This window comes from Lepisosteus oculatus, unplaced genomic scaffold, assembly GCF_040954835.1.
Source record: "Lepisosteus oculatus isolate fLepOcu1 unplaced genomic scaffold, fLepOcu1.hap2 HAP2_SCAFFOLD_93, whole genome shotgun sequence".
NCBI lineage: Eukaryota > Metazoa > Chordata > Actinopteri > Semionotiformes > Lepisosteidae > Lepisosteus > Lepisosteus oculatus.
This window is the reverse complement of record NW_027168429.1, coordinates 253,311-272,233: the sequence shown is the minus strand read 5'-3', so window position 1 is coordinate 272,233 and position 18,923 is coordinate 253,311. Positions and strand designations below refer to the sequence as shown.

General features: G+C 41.2%; 3 non-coding genes across 3 annotated transcripts; 1 reads left to right on the top strand and 2 right to left on the bottom strand.

The window, feature by feature from the left end:
• Window positions 1-6,828: 6,828 nt before the first annotated feature.
• Window positions 6,829-6,910, bottom strand: trnas-gcu (transfer RNA serine (anticodon GCU)). Its single transcript has one exon. It is a non-coding gene; the product is annotated as a tRNA-Ser (tRNA).
• A 379-nt stretch (window positions 6,911-7,289) lies between these two features.
• trnat-agu (transfer RNA threonine (anticodon AGU)) lies at window positions 7,290-7,363 on the top strand. Its single transcript has one exon. It is a non-coding gene; the product is annotated as a tRNA-Thr (tRNA).
• A 5,162-nt stretch (window positions 7,364-12,525) lies between these two features.
• LOC138236683 (U5 spliceosomal RNA) lies at window positions 12,526-12,642 on the bottom strand. Its single transcript, XR_011188754.1, has one exon. It is a non-coding gene; the product is annotated as a U5 spliceosomal RNA (small nuclear RNA).
• Between the last annotated feature and the right edge of the window lie 6,281 nt (window positions 12,643-18,923).

Here is an 18,923-nt window from a genome sequence, read left to right as displayed (position 1 = left end):
TTGGTAAGAAGAAGATAATTTGGGGAAAGCTGAGGAATACACTTATAACAAGAACACTTCCTAATGGGGTTAGGCATACTTTTGATGAAGATGATGAAGTTTACAGACTATATGTTTACATAGATACTGAAATAAGGATTGTATTTTAGATTATGTGTAGTTGCTGGCATTGAACTGTGTGTTGGATGCACATGAATTGAAGGAATGGGCAAACATAGCTGATGCGGATCCACAGAGCCAGCATATTAAGATGTTTATAATTAGAGGCAATTTGTTTAAATAACTAGGTATGGATACTGATGTGCAAGAGAGGTGGAAAGGCTGTTTCCTTAAGCCAGCACTATAAAATATTTTATTCTCAGTGAGATGCTGCCATTTCGTAGTGGGTTTCTAACACTGTGTATAGTTCCATCCACACAGTGCCTTTACTTCCATCCATTTCTAATCTCTTTATCCAGTACAGAGGATTTGGAGCCTATCCCAGTAAGCAACGGACACAAGGCCGAATACACCCTGGACATAGCGCCAGTCCATCACAGGACAGACAGACACAAACACACACACCAGGGCCAGTTTTCCCATAAACCAATTAACTTACCAGTATGTTTTGGAGTGCGAGAGGGAGTCATATCACACATATGGAGAAAAACCATGTAACCCAGAGAGAACATGTAAACCCCACACACACAGGATGGCAGGAATTGAACCTAGGACCCCAATGCTGCAAGATAGCAATGCTAACCACTTCGCCACCATTATAAATGGATGGATATCTTAGTTATCTTTCTAGTTCACAGGTTTGCATGCATAATTTAATTTTGAAAGCCACTGAGACAGCAGGTACTACTGTTGTATTTATGAAAAAGAAACAAAACAAAAAACATACTAACAACTGTGCCATCTTACTCCTTAGTTAATACATTTTATTATTCATAAACAGTTAACATTGTTAGCAAAATATTTTGAATTATATTTAACCTTATTTTTTCTTTAGTTTTGTATTTAACTTATTATATGATAGTCACACTTAATGTATATTTGAACAATGAAAATATATTTTTACAAGATGCGGGGGAAAGTGCAACAGCTTATTACAGTGCTAAATTTAATATTATTGATTGCTAATAGTTTATGCTAACACCTAACTTTCTTAATTAGATGTATTTAAAACAGTGAACTAAGTGTAACATACTATTCAGAAATACAATCGAAAATAGTTTTGTGGTGTTTGTATGGATGAAACGTTTCTAAAATGTATAACGTAACAAAATTAAAGACGTTTAAAATCTGTAATCTTTCCACTTGTAATGTCATTAGACAGAACAACACGTTTCTGGTTTGACTAAGGATGGTATCAAAAAGTAGTCTAAGTGGTGAGAAAGCTGTGCTTAATGATAAGTAAGGGACTTAAAAGTAAAAATAGATGCTTCATATTGCTTGATTAATTTTAAAAACTAAGTTATAAATGCAGACGCGATTGCTGCCATAAGCGCTCCAGGCAGCAGAATGTTCGTTCTGTACTGCTGAGCTCCGCGCCTCCTCCCTCTCTGTAAAATCCTGGGTTCGGTAAAATGTTCCAGGCATTGATGTGAAGGACAACAGAGCTTTCACTGGCCGATTATCATTATTATCATTATAATCATTATTATTAATAATGATATTAATTTAAGGGTCTAAATATCTAAACATATGTATCTGTATAGCAGGTAGTATCACTGTATTCCACTTTCTTTGTAAACACGGAAAAACAGATTCACAACACAAAGCTGTATCGCTGTGTAAAAAAACCCGGTTTGTAATGAGCTGCTGAGCTAAGAATAGGAATGTTCCTGCTGGCAGAGGGGGTGGAAAGTGCCTGCGGTCATTTAGTATAGCAATTCGCACTGATTCCCTTGCGAAGATATGGACTTAAGAATATTCGTGCCTGGTCAAAAAATGGCATTAAGCCATTAATTAATATGGTTAATAATAGTAAACTGTAACATGCTGTTACAAGATCGGCTAAACTGCGAAGAAAATGCTTTCAGAGAAAATGTTTCAGGTGTGAAGAACATAGATCTCCAATGCAATTTCAACCAAACCTGTTCCCACACACCCTGCCCCCACTACCATTAGAATATACACAAAGCACTGAAATCTTTCGAGCTAATGATCAGGTGACCCGAGAGAGAGCGAGAGAAACACCAAGGGGTGCGGAACCAGGGAACTATTTACATGGAAAACGGGCGATCTCACCCAGACTGTCCGCCCGTTTCACTGTTACCTGGATACCTCTTTATTTAGAACTCACTAACACTGATTTTTAGTTTAGAAGGATTCAAGTAGGGTTTTAGATGAAAGGCAGCGACCTTAATCAAGCCCAAATCATAATTGAACCCATTCAGAGCCTACATTACATTTTAGCGTTTCATTCTGAGCAGAAGACCCTCACACCTGAAGAAGGCTTGCGTTTTCTCTCTTCTCTTTTAAGCATGTGTACAATGTGTAATACAATTACAATGTGTAATTACAATGCTGTGATACAATTTGAATAGTATGGGGGGGGGGGGTGTCTTTCGCTGGAAATCTCGCCTGCTTCTACTTTACGAGTACAACCCCCTCTCTGCCGGAGTGCTGGCTGTGATGAATTAAACCGGTTTCATAGGTATTTTCAAAGTAGGAAGTACAGTGTTAACTGGTAGCTGGTTCAAAACGCGATTCAAATCAATATAAATGTTTATTTTGTAACGCATAGGTGACTATTCATTGTTATTAAAAATACTTAAATTCGATCATGTTGTGATATTTAGAAATATACATTTGTTTGGTGCGAGTGAGGTTTTATTTAATCTCTGACCAAGGGAAACGTTTCATTTTTTCAAAGAAATGTTTGTTAAAAAATAAAGTCATAGTTCCATGGGATTCAATCACAGACCATGTGACATGGGAGTCAGGAAACTAACACACAGCGCCACCGGATTTGATAACACTATAAAAACGCTATAAAATAATGTGACTAGGCACAGAACAAGTTTACAGCACAGTACAATAATAAATGCTGACCATGACTTTAGAAGCATAAATTGCCTTACACTCAATTTAAACACAAGCTGTCTTTAGCCCTCTAAGCTGGTTCATACAGAAATGTAGAGATCCAGGCTCAGAACACACAGCTTCATTAGCGAATACATATGCAGGACAACTAGAGAAGACGTTTTACAGAGGATGGATTTTTAGAAACATCCCATCAGTGACATCACTGAAGTCAACTCCTAGGTACTGTAACTGTCGTGTGGATAGTTTCACAAGAATCAGACAAAGGTTTAAGCATCGCTTGTTCTAGATAAAACTGCAAAAAAAAACCAACAACCTATAATGTACTTCTTTGCGGCTCTGTTTGCCCAAATCATATATTCACAACGTGAAATCTAGAAAATAATATTACGTAACCAAAATCTGCAATATGGAAACAGAACCTGTGTAATTGTTGATAGATGATGTACTCGTAACATTTTTTCAAGACGAACTACAACATTTAAAAAATGACTTGTATGTACTTGATATCTCTAATCAATCCACGGGTCCCAGCACAAAACGAAACTAAAACGCATACCGTTTCGCGCTTCTTATTAGTTGCTCAAAAGTAATTTGACCGTATGAAATGCATAATATAAACCTAGAAACATATACGTGAGCAGTATTTACGCACTGTAGTATCGTTGTTAAGACATACCTCTCAAATACTGTAAATCAAGTTAAAAATATCTCAAGACCGATTCTGGTCATAATGAAACCATGTTTCGTGTATGTTTTCTTTGAAGTACCAAGACCAGCCATATACTGTATGTTTATGTTCCAAAATTAATATCGTTTATGGCATTCACACGCGTTGCAGTATGCTCCTATTCTTTTTATGCTCAGCTACTATTTCCCTTCAGTGGTAAAATTAGATATGAATATTCAATACTTAAACGGGCACAGTTAAGACATTAAATATACATATACATACTGTATACAGTACAATTTTCATACGGTAATATGTTTATGTTCCTAAATCAATCTCTTTTATGAGCATGTGAAAGGCATGGTGAATCGATTCTCAAAAATTACTGTACTTTGCATGATTGGAAACAAATGCGTGATTGCGAAATGCTGTGGTGTTACTTTTACAAAGAAGGTCAGTGAAAAAAATAATGTTGACCAGGGCAATACTTTGAGTTTACACTTACAGCTTGTCCAAGGTCATTCATTATTAATACTATTAGTAATATCTTCGTTAAAGACTTTGATGGCCACAGCTCAAACATGAGAGGTTGAGCTTTATTAGCTCCACCTTGCGGAAATTCCGGATACTATTATTTTGCTTGTCGTATTATAGGAGAATTTACGGTAACTCGCGGTATTTACCGGTAGCTTGCGGTAGACTGCGGACAGCGTACCGCAAAATAATGCCGTATCGCCCGCGCATTTTGAATGGCTGCATCTGTATGATGTTTATTTTCAAATTTTGAAAAATCAAAGGATTCTAGCTTTCTCCCCTTGCAGGCATCGGACACAGAGAACCTCATGGTTTTCCTAAAAATCATTTTTTATGTTCCCTGGTGTTCCAAACTTAGTTTTAATCAATTTTAATTTGTTATTATGTTAAAAACAGGGTAATAAATTTCTAATTGGACTATAAATAATGTCATATTGTCTGCTATAAAACTGATGTTTTCAACTCCATTGTAGAGATTCTAGAATCAACTAATAGAGAAATGAAATAAAAAAGGGCATAAGAAGACAACAACGACCACAAGATAGAGATATTGTCTAGACATTACCAACAACGACCACAAGATGGAGATATTGTCCAAAGAGGCAAGAAGGGCAGAGCCGCGATAAGGTAAAATCATTTTTTGAAAGAGATTGCTGTCAGAATGCACATCTGTATCCCAAACAGAATCTGTAAAATATGAGTAAAATATGATCATTTGTGAAACAGGCAAATGAGTGTCTGCTACAATATGATTGCTACATATCTGCATTTGTTGGTTTTTAAGGAGTAAGAGTGCAGGGGGTTTAAACCTGCGATCCAGTGTGTTGAAGTATTTCACAACACTACCCCTAGCACATCTGGAAATAAATCCTCATAATGATTATTGCCCTGGGCATGTACCAAACAATCAGTGAGCATATATATATATATCGCTGTGTTGAAGCTAGAGACACAGAATAAGTGCAAACACATCCTAAATAGAGTGTTCCTGCACCTTTGACCTCATCCAGAATGTATCGTTTTTTTAAAGAGATTGCTGTCAGAATGCACAACTGAATCCCAAACAGAATCTCTAGTCAAATATGATCATTTGTGAAACAGGCAAATGAGTCTCTCAGGTGCCCATTGCTCATTTTCAGACACATTTATACAATACTTTCACCACGCGTTGAGCAATAGAGATTAAAGATACCAGAGGTAAGTTTTAAAAGTGATTCTGAGGTGCAACACATCAGCGATACAGCTAGGCATCTGAAATGCGGGGTTTGAGAGCCCTTCAGGGAACACCGTACCCTAAACTTTTTCAAAGTCGCTCTCCGTTAAAAAAAATAAATACCTTTGACAAAATACGTGCGGGCAGACAGACACGCCTCAGAGGGTTTAAGGCTGGCTTCACATTCAAATGATAAAGTCTCCCCATCCGGATGTCAAAATGCAACTTTGGCAGACAGAAAAAACATCATCAAACCACAAATGTGGACAAGGATTTTACAAGCTGCACCACACTGCACTTTCAAAAGCATTTACATTTGTGTTAGACGCAGGAATTGCCTTTGATTTGCGCGCTTACGAACGCCATGGAAAACGAAACAAAACAAAAGCCCTCAGCTCCTGCACTTGATTATAATGCCATTACGTGTCAAAGCAGGAATTTACGTCATCCTACCACTGCAACACGGGGAATAGAGGGAAATGAGCACACGCTACGAATTGTCTCAATCACTCCCTAGAGTCGTAAGGCGCATTGAAGGGTGCACCCACATCATTAATCGTTGCGCCTCTGTGAAAGGAAAGCTCTTGAGCAGTCTTTGAAACAGCTCGGATGAAACACTTGATTGCTTCCATGTGCATCTGGAGCCCATTTCTTATTTTCACTTCACGACACCCAAAGCATTTCTAAAACAGGAGATTCGCGTTTGGGAATGCGCCCTGCCCTACAAATAAAACAGGTCTACGGGTCTGAAACCTGCTCCACGGAAAACAGTTCTGTTGCGCTTTTGATCAAAGGGAGATTCGCTGTTCTTACTTTTTGATGACATAACACCCAAAGGGGCTTCTTTAGAGCTGGATTCCAACCAGCACCCTAAAGTTTCTTGGCGGTATCCTTTACAGTCCTCTGTTCGGTCGACAGAAGGGGGCAGCTTTCCTCACACATACAGTGCAATGTACTGTAGTGTTCCCGTTCATTGAATTCGCAGCTCTGCATCAGACCTCTAACTCGTTTCCTTAGCTTGGATTTAAGCCACGAAGCAGGCTTCTACTGTATAAACGTCTAGAGGAATCACAAACTATTTGAGAGGCCATCATCCCAGGGGGAACTGACAAAGTCTATCCCTAAACACCTAGCGCAGTCTCTCGAGAGACTGTCAAAAATCGCTTTCTCCGTTTGTGTTGCAAGTAAGTGAAAACGCGGTCTCAACCCAGAGCCACTTGGCAGCAGCGGCACGTAAATACTGTTACTGTTACTGCTCGATACCGACGTTAGCCTACTATACCATGTTCAGCAACCGCTAGAAAATGTACGGCTCTAGCACCGGAGCAAACGACAGGAGGGACAAAATCAAACAGGCACACGCGTCAGATATGGAGAGCGACGGGGATGGGATTCGAACCCATGCGTGCAGAGCACAATAGATTAGCAGTCCATCGCCTTAACCACTCGGCCACCTCGTCGACAAAAGTGGGCTGTCCGGACATGGGTTGGCACGCTCCAGATGATCTTTTTCTTTTTTTCCCCTCGTACTCGAGGGTCATTTTCCTATTCCACATGCGATTTTATCATTTTCCTTGGGAGATGTCAAGCCAGCAAGCCACTGCTGTGGTTCAGTGGCCAGTGTGGAGTTCAGTGGCCCTGTTGTACACAGAAAGCACATTGAGCTCCTTGAACTTGAAAAGTTCCAGATAAGAGCCATTTGTCACCCTTTCTCTTGGTGTCGATGTTGCTATTGTATGTAAAGGTGGCAACTTGCTCAACGAGCAGGCGGAGCACACACCGAATGCAGATGTGTCTGAGTGGTGTGTCCAAGTGGCTGCAAAAGGACAGCACTCCTGGGGCACCGTGGCTTAGTTGGTTAAAGCGCCTGTCTAGTAAACAGGAGATCCTGGGTCCGAATCCCAGCGGTGCCTTCTTTGTTCTGTCTTCTCAAACAGAACTGGTCATTATGGACAACCGCCTACGGCTAGACTTAATTAAATGCAAGTATTCATTTCCTGTCTTTAACGCAACGTGTTTTTCTTAAAATGGATGCAACTTGCAAAACATGAAATACAAACCTTGCTAATCAGCGCTCGCGGCTGGCAAAAAAAAAAGAAGTCAGCAATGTTTTTTTCTTTAACCTTAACCCTGCTAATGGAGAAGAGTTAAACGACCGAGTCTATGCAGCTTAAACGGTGCGCACGTCGGGTTCTTAGCTGAAAGGGTGGTAAATCACGCTCACCGCAGTCCTTAATCTTTTAAAGAGGATACAAAATTGAACCTAGTCGCCACATCACATACATCCTGTTCAATGATAAAAAGGTAACATCTATCCTCGCTCCAGAGTAAATCTCACGTTGAGGGCATCTTTTTTTCACTTTACCGTGAGTCGGGCTCGGCTGCACAGAAGAGAGAGCAGAGCAATGAGGTCACGGGGACAGGGGAGTCACACGCTGGCGGTTTGAATACGCGGAAGATCACTGAGGGATCCACAGTATATGGACCCTCCGTGCGCCATCAGTCCGCACTCCGGACTCTGAATCCTGCCATCCGAGTTAAGATCTTGGCGGAACCTGAGGCGCAGTTCCTTCTTAAAACGTAATCTGGTGAGCATTTCTAGAATCGTACTTGTATAGATGCAGCCTTTAATGTGTTGCCAGGTTAAAATTGATGACTTCTTGTATTTCAGTAGGCAACTGCCCTCTTGATTTCGGATTTAATTTCTTTATTACAGGGGCGCTTTTATGATGACAGAGTCATGTTCAGGTACTTTGCTTGATGGAGGAAGCTCATTTCGGACTCTGTGATCTGCTCACCTGGAATGGTCTGCTGTACTACTACAAGAGAGAAGTAGAGTCTGGAAGAATGGACAATTTTATGATGCTTTGGAAGATAATGTTTTTTTTTCTTTGAAATCGAAATGAATCAGAATATCAGTGCAAAAGACAAACTCTTGGTTTGGTTTAAAGAGATATGGTTTTAAAACAGACAACATGTAGAAAACAGGTGTTTCTCACTTTTGGAAAAGAATGGACCGGGGGTAATATTTTACTATTTGCAGTGCTGATCTCACCGGGTTACAGTCCTATGGTATCACACCAGGGCCAGTGGCGCAATGGATAACGCGTCTGACTACGGAACAGGCGATTGTAGGTTCGACTCCTGCCTGGATCTGGTCATCTTTAAATGCATCAGGCTACTCCCTAAGTAGCCTGTGCTACTTACTGCATTGTAATCGTACCCAGTAAGAGATTTCCTTCATGTAAATGAACTGCACCTGACAGCTTTAGAAAAACACCTGGGCTCAGTATGGTGCTGAGAGCTCAGCGTTGCTGTTGTTCTAATTAGCACGCACTGCATCGGCTATGACCCAAACTTTTCAATTATTCCAATCAGTAAGTCAACACGTAGTCCACATGAAAGGTAGAAATATTCTCTTGTCTGTCTCTTGTTTGTATAGAACTGAATGTCCCTGACAATGTACCTTTAGTTTTAATTGAAGAACGGCCTTTGTGTTCAAATATATCAGACGTTTACGTAACTGCTCATGCGACACTCAGTTGTAATTAGTTAAGAAATAAAGTCGAACAACAGCTGCGGGTTTGATTCTGAACGTATCAGATTGCAGCGCCTTTTACTTCCATTGACAAATGATAGAGATTCAAAGAGAGATCCTTCAGACCAGCAAGCAAACCCACGGCTATTTCGGTTTTCTATCTAGGCAACGTTGGTGTCTGCAATAGCATACATGAAAGCGTGATGCAATTTCTGTGGCTACATTTGTTGCACGTCATGCACAGTATGAGTGTTTCTAACATCAAATGAAAAGTCAACAATTAGCGATCACGCCCTCTCCTCAGTTAACCAACTGAAACCCTTGCTGTTAACAGTTCTTTACTCCGTGCTTTACGAGCACCTACATATCGTGTCGGGTTTTTCAGCTTTATTCATTAGGTTTTCAAAGGCATAAGTAGAGCACCAGAGGTGCGAACGCAAGATGTGTGGTTATCTGAAGAACTCATTTCCATGGCAGCGGGGCCAAGCAATTTAGCACTTTTATAGTACCAGGAAAGGAGAAGCAGCACTTCGCCTCTGCCGCGCAGGCACAAGGCAACATGCGGCAGACGCGGCAGGATTCGAACCTGCGTGGGGAGTCCCCAAAGGATTTCAAGTCCGTCGCCTTAACCACTCGGCCACGACTACAGCAAGTTTATCGCCGCCGCATTCCTCCTATAATCTAACACGGAGTGCGAGGTGGCTGCGGAAACTTTTTTAAAGTTGTTCTCCGTTAAAAAAAAATACCTTTGAAAAAATACGTTCCGGCAGACAGACACGCCTCAGAGGGTTTAAGGCTGGCTTCACGTTCAAATGATAAAGTCTCCCCATCCGGATGTCAAAATGCAACTTTGGCAGACAGAAAAAACATCAACAAACCACAAATGTGGACAAGGATTTTACAAGCTGCACCACACTGCACTTTCAAAAGCATTTACATTCGTGTTAGACGCAGGAATTGCCTTTGATTTGAGCGCTTACGAACGCCATGGAAAACGAAACAAAACAAAAGCCCTCAGCTCTTGCACTTGATTATAATGCCATTACGTGTCGAAGCAATAATTTACGTCATCCTACCACTGCAACACGGGGAATAGAGGGAAATGAGCACACGCTACGAATCGTCTCAATCACTCCCTAGAGTCGTAAGGCGCATTGAAGGGTGCACCCCCATCATTAATCGTTGGGCCTCTGTAAAAGGAAAGCTGTTGAGCAGTCTTTGAAACAGCTCGGATGAAACACTTGATTGCTTCCATGTGCATCTGGAGCCCATTTCTTATTTTCACTTCACGCCGCCCAAAGCATTTCTTAAACAGAAGATTCGTGTTTGGGAATGCGCCCTGCCCTACAAATAAAACAGGTCTACGGGTCTGAAACCTGCTCCACGGAAAACAGCTGGGTTTCGCTTTCTATACAAACAAAGTCGCTAATTGTTGACTTTTTATTTGATGTTAGAAAAACTCTTACTGTGCATGACGTGCAACAAATGTAGCCACAGAAATTGCATCACGCTTTCATGTATGCTATTGCAGACACCAACGTTGCCTAGATAGAAAACCGAAATAGCCGTGGGTTTGCTTGCTGGTCTGAAGGATCTCTCTTCGAATCTCTATCATTTGTCAATGGAAGTAAAAGGCGCTGCAATCTGATACGTTCAGAATCAAACCCGCAGCTGTTGTTCGACTTTATTTCTTGACTAATTACAACTGAGTGTCGCATGAGCAGTTACGTAAACGTCTGATATATTTGAACACAAAGGCCGTTCTTCAATTAAAACTAAAGGTACATTGTCAGGGACATTCAGTTCTATACAAACAAGAGACAGACAAGAGAATATTTCTACCTTTCATGTGGACTACGTGTTGACTTACTGATCGGAATAATTGAAAAGTTTGGGTCATAGCCGATGCAGTGCGTGCTAATTAGAACAACAGCAACGCTGAGCTCTCAGCACCATACTGAGCCCAGGTGTTTTTCTAAAGCTGTCAGGTGCAGTTCATTTACATGAAGGAAATCTCTTACTGGGTACGATTACAATGCAGTAAGTAGCACAGGCTATTTAGGGAGTAGCCCAATGCGTTTAAAAATGACCGGAGCCAGACAGGAGTCGAATCTCCAAGCTCCTGATCCGTAGTCAGACGTGTTATCCATTGCACCACTGGCCTTGATGTGACACTGCAGGACTGTAACCCAGTGAGCTCAGTCCTGCAACTAGTAAAATATTACCCCCGGTCCATTCTTTTCCAAAAGTGAGAAACACCTGTTTTCTACATGTTGTCTGTTTTATAACCATATCTCTTTAAAGCAAACCAAGAGTTTGTCTTTTGCACTGATATTCTGATTCATTTCGATTTCAAAGAAAAAAAAACTTTATATTCCAAAGCATCATAAAATTGTCCCTTCTTCCAGACTCTACTTCTTTCTTGTAGTAGTACAGCAGACCTTTCCAGGTAAGCAGATCACAGAGTCCGAAATGAGCTTCCTCCATTAAGCAAAGTACCTGAACATGACTCTGTCATCATAAAAGTGTAGCGGCAATGCTTGTTAATAAGACAGAATTAAGCGTTGGAATGCTTTCCTAAATGAGGCCCCATCTCACCCTCCATCTTTGTAGTGCAGCCACAGAGAAAGTATTCATGCAGGCTGATTTAAGATGTTTTCGTTTGATAAGGGACAGCTCCCAGACGGGGATGCACTTAGCTAAGCCTGGCTATCATGATCAATGGTCATCCATTGGCGCCTATCTGTCTAGGGAGTGCCGAATGGACATCTTAACTGCATTCCCAAGTGTCAAGAGTAAGTGACTTATATCTCACCTTGATCAACCAATCAGGGATTGGCAGGGCGTGGTAATACCACGTGGGTCTCCAATGCCCGCCAAACTCTCAACCAATCAGCACACATCTGTGTCTTGGTCAAAAAGGGAGCGCAAGCTCAGATCGGGGCTCTCCTTGGCCATTTTCGCGCATCCTCAGAGACAATCACATGACAACTGCTTTTGTCTACAAAGGGACTTGGACTTTGTTCTAAGCGCGAGGCCGAAGATCCCGTACGTATTCAGAATTCTACCAACGTGAATGCTCCGCTTGATCAACGGCAGCCTACAGTTGGACCCTCGTCGACAACCTGAATAGCTTATTCAGAAGCAGCGCTGGACCGGGAACGAACCAGTTTCTTCCCAGGCAAAAGAGTGACTTGTGAGGACTCGCAGTCACACTCTGTGCATAGAGACTTTCTACTAGCCAGCCGGACTGCTGGTAGATCCCCTCGAGCAACGACTGCCCTGCGCGCCGCAGTCAGATTCCTCCGCCCGTCCTACTCCGAGCTGCACCTCTACTGGTTGGCCGACCACTCTGGGAAGCCGCTATGCAAAGCGAGGTCCCAAGATCCCCTGCGGCCGGACACTTCGCGCCCCCCAAAGAAAAGAGCGCCAATCAGACAGGCGGAGACCGAGGACTCGCAGAGCACACGGCCACAATCGCCATAACAAGAGTGATTGTGAGCGTTGTTGTTTTCTCTCTTTGACCAGCCCAGCTGCGCCCCACCCGAAGGCAGGGAAGCACAAAAATTGCATGGAACTCATTCATGCTCCTCTCCACGGAAATCTTTAGTAAAAGGCAAAAGATTTCTACGAAATGAAGAGAAACCAGAGTGTGTGGCTGCACAGCTGCAGGAGCCCAGGCCGCCTTCAAAGCCTCTGCCCTGCCGGTCGTGGTTGGCAATGCACCTGGCCTTAGAAACGAGCCAGTGGGGCCCGTTCAGCCCCGGGCTCATCGCCAGCGGCTCTCGGCTTGCAGGCGTGCCCAATCCGTGCGATAACTCGGAAAACACCTGGCCACACTGTGCCGGAAACGACGCACTCTGGGAAGCCGCTATGCAAGCCCTGCAGGACACCACCAGAGAATGCTCACGATTTCGGAAGCTGTCTCCGGGACGTGCTGATTCCACACATCCTGAATGAATCATGATATTGTTAGTTGCTGTCGCTAGACGTTCAAATGAGTTTCATGGCCAGATGGACTGTTTTCTCCAGCGGTATAGTATTGCAGTGAGACAGCACGATGCCTGTAGGACGATGTCACGCTAAACGCCACAGATTGTGTTTGTCCGTTAGTGTCAGCCGTCCTGCAGCCACGGGAAGTGGGACACAAACATGCTGCAATGCTTTCAGGACGTTAGGATTTGTTTGTGCAACATCCGAGAAGAGTTCTTGTGGCTTGAATGTGAACTGTACGTGCCTGCCCCCTTTCCTCTGTAGTGCATGAGTTCCTCCCGGCATGCCCTTCGTCATTGTTCTGTCATCTTGTATTTAAAGGGTTGTATTTCTGCTGCTGAAAATAAGCAACGGTTTTCTCACAACGCCCTTTGTTCCCGACGGAGCCCTTGTCTGTCATGAAATTCTTCAAAACCTCAAGCTAGAAGAAGAAGAAGACGACAAATATGAAGCGTTACAGCAACGACATATCGCTACAAGCAATATGAAATCAAACTGACAGCACACGGCGTTTCGTGCTGACTCAAAAGTGATCTCGACAGACGCTGTTCTCTATGGAAGCCCGTTTCCGCCAGGGCGTAACAAAAAACGCGCTATGGTATCTCAGAATTCCGACTTAGTATCTCAGAATTGCGACTTAGCAACTCAGAATTCCGACTTAATATCTCAGAATTGCGACTTAGCAACTCAGAATTCCGACTTAGTATCTCAGAATTGCGACTTAGTAAGTCAGAATTCCGACATAGTATCTCAGAATTGCAACTTAGCAACTCAGAATTCTGACTTCAACTCTCACAGTTTTGACGTCACTTCTGGCGCCAGCAATGAAAGTACAGTAGGTTGCTCATCTGGCATAGGAAATCTACTGTTCACAATTCAGTCCGGGTACAGTGCCACATTCTACTGATATCTTCATACAATTCACAGACTTAAATAACGTCTGCGTAAATTGTACATAGACTAACGTAGCTAAGTAAAAAAAAAATCATATGCAAGAGCTACTTGGATGGTTTTGGTTGATCGATTTAACCTTCCCAAGTGCGACCTAATTAATGAGGCAAAACTAACAGTAGGCCTATACTCTTGTGGGGGTTTCGTCCGTTTGTACAAGGCAGCTCCTGCAAACACTTTACCAGCAGCTATTTCAGCACAGTAACATAGCTAGCTTTGGACCCATATGAGCGAGGATGGTGCTATGAGCTTCTACGCGAGTCAATCTGGGGTCGCCTATTCACGATCAAAACATAAATTTGCTTCGATACAATTAATGAAACCCGTAACAATACAGACATACATTAAAGGGAACGTCTTTTATTATTTTTGTTTACTCTCCCCCTTTGTACGTTAAGAGATTTGATATGCTTATTTATTTTCAAAATCCTTCCAATAATGTACTTGGCCAAACCCCAATATCTCTCCGTCTAATTGCTCAGATACAATTTTGTGATTGCGTATCTCTCAGAAACATACCAGGATCACAAGCATGTTTATGTTTACTAAACATGATCAGGCTACATTAAACTGTCGCAAACGTCTTACCATGGGAGCGGCCCGTATGTCTCCCGAGCCGAACTTTGATAGGCACAACGGTCTAATTTTTACAAACCCTCCATCCGGTCTTTTCGGCTTCCTAAGGCTGTAAATTACCAAGTGACACGCACAAAACAACCGTTATTATAATGAAGACATTCGTGTGTGTTTAGTAACAATTCCAAAACTTAGTTATATCAATTTTTGGTTTACAGAACATGTTTTTACAGCTGTGGTTTGATTCAGCTTTCTGTAACTTTTTGATAAGTTAGCTGCTCTTAAGATGATTACAAGGTAGAGTAGGTTAAAACTAGTCACTAGGTTAGTATTGACCAACCCTCCTTCAGGAGATATAACTTTCTGCAGAGTTTAGACTGTATCAAATCTGTATCTTTGAGCTCAAGCTAACCGGGTGTTCTATAGACAGTGATTAGTTGAGTGAGGTGCTGCCTGTGAATGCATACTGTATGTGACAAGTCAGATTAAATTGAAAAGCCTACTCTACATTTGTCATTCACATACCCTTGGGGTGTGACCTACTGTATGTGCACCCTGTGAATGCAAATGTGTGGCGAGTGTTGGTCATCGTTGCCTGTCCTGGACTACTTCTAAATGTACTATAATGCATACTGTTGGAGTCTGGGCAAACAGGAGGCTAGGTAATTACACTATGCTAACTAATCAATGCTGCACCACTGTCCCATGTGTGCTTCCTAGGCCACAATTGCAGGATGGAGGATCTTATCGATTTCCTCAGGGAGAGGGACATTCCAGAGTCCACTATCGAAAAAATGAAGGAAGAAAGGGTAGTTAACAGAATGAATGTGTTCCTGTTTATTATAACTAACTCCCACTGACCTACTGTAGCTATTAACAGCACTTTAAGTACTGTGAAAAGTCAGAGACCACCCTTTTGCTTATTTAATTTCCAGTCAAAACGGTCATTAAGTGCAATTGATTTATTTTTCAATGTCAGGAATTATTCCAGGAAACATATATTTAACACAAAATTACACAAAAGCATCCACAACTAAATATAATGTCAAATCTTTCATTGTTTATTGTGTCCACCCTTTGCCTTTATTACAGCTTCCATTATTTACAGGAGACTTTCTTTGAATTTTTCAAATAAATCCACGGGGATATTTTTTCATGCTTCTTGTAAACACCTCCAAAGTTCAGTCTTAGAAGTTGGTTGTATTTTCTACTTCTGCTGGTTCAAATCCAAATCCACTCTGTAACTCATCGTCCATAAAACCTACTTTTCTCAAGTGTCCAGTTTTGGTGTTCTAGGGCAAATTTTCTTCTCTTTTGTCTATTTCCTTTTCAAATAGTGACTTTTTGACAGATACACATCCCTTCAGACCCATAGCATTGTGTTGTCTTCTTACAATGGAAGTATTGACAGAAACACATGTGGATTTTTTTCAGATCTGATGCAAGAGTGATCAAAACGTTAACTTCTGTCTATGTGATGCTGATGTTCTCAGTGGTCTACCAGGCCTTGCACGATTGTTAGGAGTCCCATTTTCTCTATATATTGTAGTAATTTTTATCTCCAGTTTTGGAAACTTGTTTTTCACTTATTTTCCTTTGGCTTATATTTTCCTCATGCAAGTGAACTATCTTTATAGCTAATCTTATCAGAAATATCGCCTCTTGCCATTTCAGATGCACATGACAAAGACATGTGCAAGGCAGCTATGGTGTGTTTGGTAGTTGTTTGAATGTTAGTGTCACTTTTAATGGAAAGTGTTCTAATATAATGTCAGTGACAGTTTTGGGATCAACTTGTGTTGGGAGGACACAGCTGTAACTTGTTTGATTGGACGGATGGAAGACTTAAAGTGCCAGAAGGGTGCACAAAAGTAAAGAGTGGGCAAATATTGATAGATTTGATATTATATTTAGTGTACTCTTCTGTCAAATATATGTTTCTTGCATTATTTTCTGACACCAAAAACTAAATAATTTGCATTGAATGGCTGTTTGAACTGGAAATTAAATAAATGCAAGGGTGGTCTCTGACTTCTGCACAGTACTGTACAGTATATTGATATTTTCACGTACTGTATAGTAGATTTTTTCACTTCATACAGTACCTCCACAATCCCGAATGGACTTTTTCCTTAAACCAGTATCAGCATATTGATCCACATAAAATGATGCTTTAAGTATGGTATTTTGAAACAGAAAATTGATAATACACTTTTCATTTTTAGATTGATGCCAGTGTCCTGATGTTAATGACAGATGAAAAGATGAGGGATTATTTGCCATTTTATGGAGACAGATTAGCAGTGATGGGATATTGTAGGAGACACGAAAAAGAGCCCAACAGTAGGAAATCAAAGCTTTTTGATAGACTGAAGTCAAAACTGAATAAAAGAAAAAAGTGTAAGCATCCAGAAAATATCACTCATCATCAAGATGTGAACACACAGAGGAAAGTAAGGAAAGTGGAGTTGGGCTGGATGCTGTATGATGAAGGAAAAGGAGGCTTTATCCAGGTGAGAACCAAAAAGGTGGTGGAACACGAAAGTTAAGTGTTTCAAAGGACTGGAAAAAAAGACCTCATAACGGAGGCAATAGGTTTGTTTTTCCCAGATGGAAAGAATGCACATGGAAATATTTCTGAGTTTGAGGTGGATCTGACAAATTATCAAGAAGTTTCCTTAGATGAGGACAGTACAGTGGGAGCCCTATATGAAGCCTCAAAGTTAACTATCATGAGGTTCTATCTGTCAACCAAAATGAAACATGACAGTGGTGGTGTGGAGACACAGCAAGAATCAAACACTGCAGATCACTCACAGGAAAACACACAGGATTTTCCCTCTACATACTCACAAATTGATCCACCATTGGAATTAGAAACATTAGATGTCATCTATGTTGGAAATACTGGAAATGATTTGAACTTAGGCAGTGATGACGTGGCACAATTTTATCCTGCAGATGTCACAGACGATTCCAGTTTAGCTCGGCAAAGTTCTACCATATTTACTTGGGAAAATGTGGAGGATAGCAATATCATTACAATTTTCAATGGAGACCTCTCTGAGATGGGAGAACAAAGTCTAGAAGACACTTTGCCTCTGGCACAAGAACTCAGGGAACCAGACAAAAAAATCCTTGTTGTCCATCACAGCCAGATACTATCTGAGCTTATTGAACATTTCACTGATGAACGCCTTTAATATACTCAATCAGAAATTCAAGTAAAGCTTCTACTACCAAATGGGCAGTATGAGAATGGATATGATGATGGAGGCGTTCTCAGAGATTGCCTCTCTGAATTATGGCATGAATTCTATGAACAATGTACAACAGGCAACACTTTCAAGATACCATTTCTCCGACATGACTAGGGCAAAAAAAAGTGGCAGAGTATAGGTAAAATTATTTCTTTTGGTTGGCAGAAAGAGAAGTATTTGCCCATCAAGCTTGCTCCTGTAATCTTGGAACAGGCAGCTCTTGGATATGTGAAGAGTGATCTTGTTGACAATTTTCTAAAGTATGTCTCAGAATCTGACTATTATACCTTGGAATGTTGTCGCAGAGACTTCAACAGTTCTGACCAAGATGAATTAAAGGAATTCTTGGACAACTACAGCTGCTGAAGAATGCCAAATGCACACAACATTGAACAAATTCTGCAAGAACTGGCTCACAAAACCCTTATTCAAGAGCCTGCTTATGTTATCGAACAGTGGGAAAGTGTACTCGCTCCCCTCAGCAAAGCCCTTGAGGAAATTTAAACTGTGTATGAAAACTTGCAGCCAACGGCAAGGAAAATCATACGGTCACTGAAGTTTCCCTGCACAATGAATGCAGGGGAAAAGGAAATATCAAAGCATATTACAACATGCCTGTGAGAGTGTGATGGAAGGAAACAGTCTCTGTTCCTGAGGTTCTGCACAGGCTCAGATCTTTTTCTTGGCAAGACTGTAACTGTTGACTTCACACACATGCAAGGATTTGAGAGAAGACCTATGGCACATACATGTGGCTGTTATTTGAGAGTGTCTATTCATTATGATAGCTATCCTGACTTCAGGTGTGAAATGAACAAAATTTTGGAAATTAATATATGGGTAATGGACATAGTTTAGTATTTTAGTCTGTCGACCTACAGACTACACAGATTAGAAATATGTGCATCTTTCACCATTCAAGACTTTTGGTAAAGTATACTTATTCACAGTATGCATTTAAAGGCCATCTGACCAAGTCTGTACCTTTACACATATAAGCATATAAGATATACTGAGTTTTGAGTGTACTTATGATAGAATGTTCATAATTTCACTGAAGAAATTAAAAAGTCTCAGGTTAAATTGCACTTTTATTTTTGTCATTTTGGTACAAGAATTTCTTTTAGACTGATTGTTCATACAGTATATTGAGTG